Source organism: Rhea americana, unplaced genomic scaffold (assembly GCF_003343005.1).
Source record: "Rhea americana isolate MKP2758 unplaced genomic scaffold, rheAme1 scaffold_194, whole genome shotgun sequence".
NCBI classification, from domain to species: Eukaryota; Metazoa; Chordata; class Aves; order Rheiformes; family Rheidae; genus Rhea; species Rhea americana.
The window spans coordinates 236,880-239,417 of NW_028186083.1; the positions used below are offsets into that span (position 1 = coordinate 236,880).

Consider the following 2,538-nt stretch of genomic DNA (forward strand, 5'->3'; position numbering starts at 1 on the left):
TGGCCACCGCCGCGTTGGCCTCCGCTGCATTGGGCACGGCCGCGTTGGGCACCGCCGTGCTGGCCACCACAGCATTGAACACCGCCGTGTTGGTGGGCACGGCCGCGTTGGGCACGGCCACGTTGGGCATGGCCGCGTTGGACACTAGCGCGTTGGCCACCGCCACTTTGGCCACTGCCGCGTTGGCTGCCACCCCATTGCCCATTGCCGCGTTGGCCACCACCGCGTTGGCCGCCGCCACGTTGCCCACCGCCGCGTTGGCTGCCAGCGTGTTGGCCACCGCCACGTTGGCCGCCAGCGTGTTGGCCACCAGCGCGCTGGCCGCCGGCGGGTCGCGGTGCCGCGCCGGGCTGCTCGCCGCGGCCCCGTCGCGGGCGGCGGCGGCGCTGACGGCCCCTCTCCCCGCGCGCGTGTGCTCCGCTCCCCGCAGAGTCTGTCGGGATGTCCGGGCAAGGCTGGGCGCAGCTTCTGAGCGGCGCCGCGGCGGGGCGACGCCGTCGGACCTGGAGCACCAACCTCGTCATCCCCGACCACGCGCGCTGGAGGTGGCACTCTGCGGACTTAGGTTGTTCAAAACGAAAAAAAATTCTCTCTCATCATCTCATGAATCTGCTGTASTATAAAAACAACAGCTTTTAAAGTATGTATATAGACCCCGTTTCCTGTTCGTTTTATTTTCTCGGTGGGCTCCCCCCACCCCCGCTTTTAAACCTACTCAAATCACGTTTTTTCGTAGCATTTTGACATAGTCTCGTAGTCACGTAGTTCTGATTCTTTGTGCACCTAGAAAGAGCCTAACCATAGTGTAACTGTTTATATTAAGAGTTTTTCTTTTTCTTTCTTTCTTTCTTTCCTTTTTCTCTTTTTTTTCCTTTTTCCCTCCTTTTTCCTCTCGTTTGACGTCGTCGTCGCTGCTCGAAGGCCGCCGAGGCGCTCGGGCGCCGGCGGCGGGGCTCCCGGCGGGCGCGGGGCCGCGCGGGCTCCGCCGGCCCCGGCCCGGCCCCGGCCCCGGCCTTTTCGTTTGTGGCGTCTTTGTTAACCTGATTATATCTATTTTCGGCAATAAGGCGAGGGCGACAAGGTTTTGTGCGTCCTTTTTCTATAAGTGCTTTTTTTTGTTGAAAGAGGTGATATAAGGTTTTTTGAAATTGTGAATTCTGAAAAAAAAAATACTGTAAATACAATTCCATTAACTGCATATAAACTATTAAGAAAGAGAAATACAAACTATTTTTGTGATGGAGTCAGTCTAAGGCAGTTTCGCTGTTAAAATGGAAGAAAAAAAATAAAGTTTTAAACTTTTAGATCAACTGCCGGAGCTGGCCCATAGGAGTTAGATTAACACTGTTTAGCTTGCTCTTAGGTGTGTTAGACCTTCTAACTGTCCTAGCGTCATACCAGCATATTATCTAGTCATACGTGCACAGCTTAAAAAGTAACGGTCTAGTTATATTTTTAATTTAAAAACTGCTTTTCCCAAGACTGAAAAAGAAGCTACGGTTTTCATATTTAACGCATTTAAAGTTCAAAGCACACCTTTTTTTTTTTTAGTTGTTATTTTAAATTAGATCAACTTGCTGTCCAGTCATTTCAGCTGCTCCGTGCGTCCTACACGGCTCTGRCAGGGAAGAGGTCCCTCTTCGGGGTTTAACGTGCTGTACGAGGAGCGGTTTTGAAGCTTGCATTATTACCTTTTTTTATCCATTATTTTCTGTATTAACAAATTAGGAAAGCAACTTTGTTTTTCGGGAATACCTCAGTGCTACAAGTATCACCCTAGAAGCAACGGAAGATTTTAATTTATTGTAGTTGTAAACAGAATTTTAAAAAAAATAAAGTATAAAACATCATTGCACTGTGACTGGTAGGGGAAAAACTGACAGTTTCCTATTTGCACATGTTTAATATTTGGCTGTTATATATATGGTCCTCTGTTGGGGGAGGAAACTTATGAAGGATATTTTTTAATTTAATTTTTTTAATATTGGTAAATAGGCCTGCAACAGCAAAATAGAAGTACAACATGGTAGGTGGCATTAAGAACATACTGTAGTGTGGATATATTTCTTCTTTTTTTAACGTAATATTGACAAGTTTTATTAATATTTTTTTAAATTGTTACGTTTATAAATTTGGTACTTTAGGTACAGCCAGTATAAGACACTGAATGCGACATTTGTTAAAAAGAGCTGCTGCACTCCTATTTTTGTAAATTTTACTAACAAGTAGACTAATGTAGACATTCAATAGACAAGGTAGAGCAAGGCATCTTTAACAAAAACAAGGCACCATACTGCTAACCGAAAGGAGAAAACCTTGTTTTTTCTTGTTTTTAAAAAAGAATCATGCTTTTTTGTGTAATATTTTAGGTTTTTTTCTTATTTCAGAACAACCAGGTTTAAGCAAAATGCTGGACGCTTTTTAAATATTGAGACTTGATCAAGTAATAAAATAAATGAATAAAACAATTCTTTAAAAAATAAAAACTAAAAAAAAAAAAAACAACAAAAAAAAACAGGAGTAAAACAAGGAAACAAA

The 2,538-nt window shown here is 44.6% G+C and overlaps 1 protein-coding gene across 1 annotated transcript in view; it reads left to right on the forward strand.

Moving 5' to 3' along the window:
- The window catches only part of MSI2 (musashi RNA binding protein 2), a gene marked incomplete at its 5' end in the record, with an annotated part of 234,485 nt that extends 233,834 nt beyond the window's left edge, over nucleotides 1-651 (forward strand). The window contains one exon of the mRNA XM_085302882.1: nucleotides 431-651. The remainder of the gene's footprint in view (nucleotides 1-430) is intronic.
- Nucleotides 652-2,538: the final 1,887 nt, after the last annotated feature.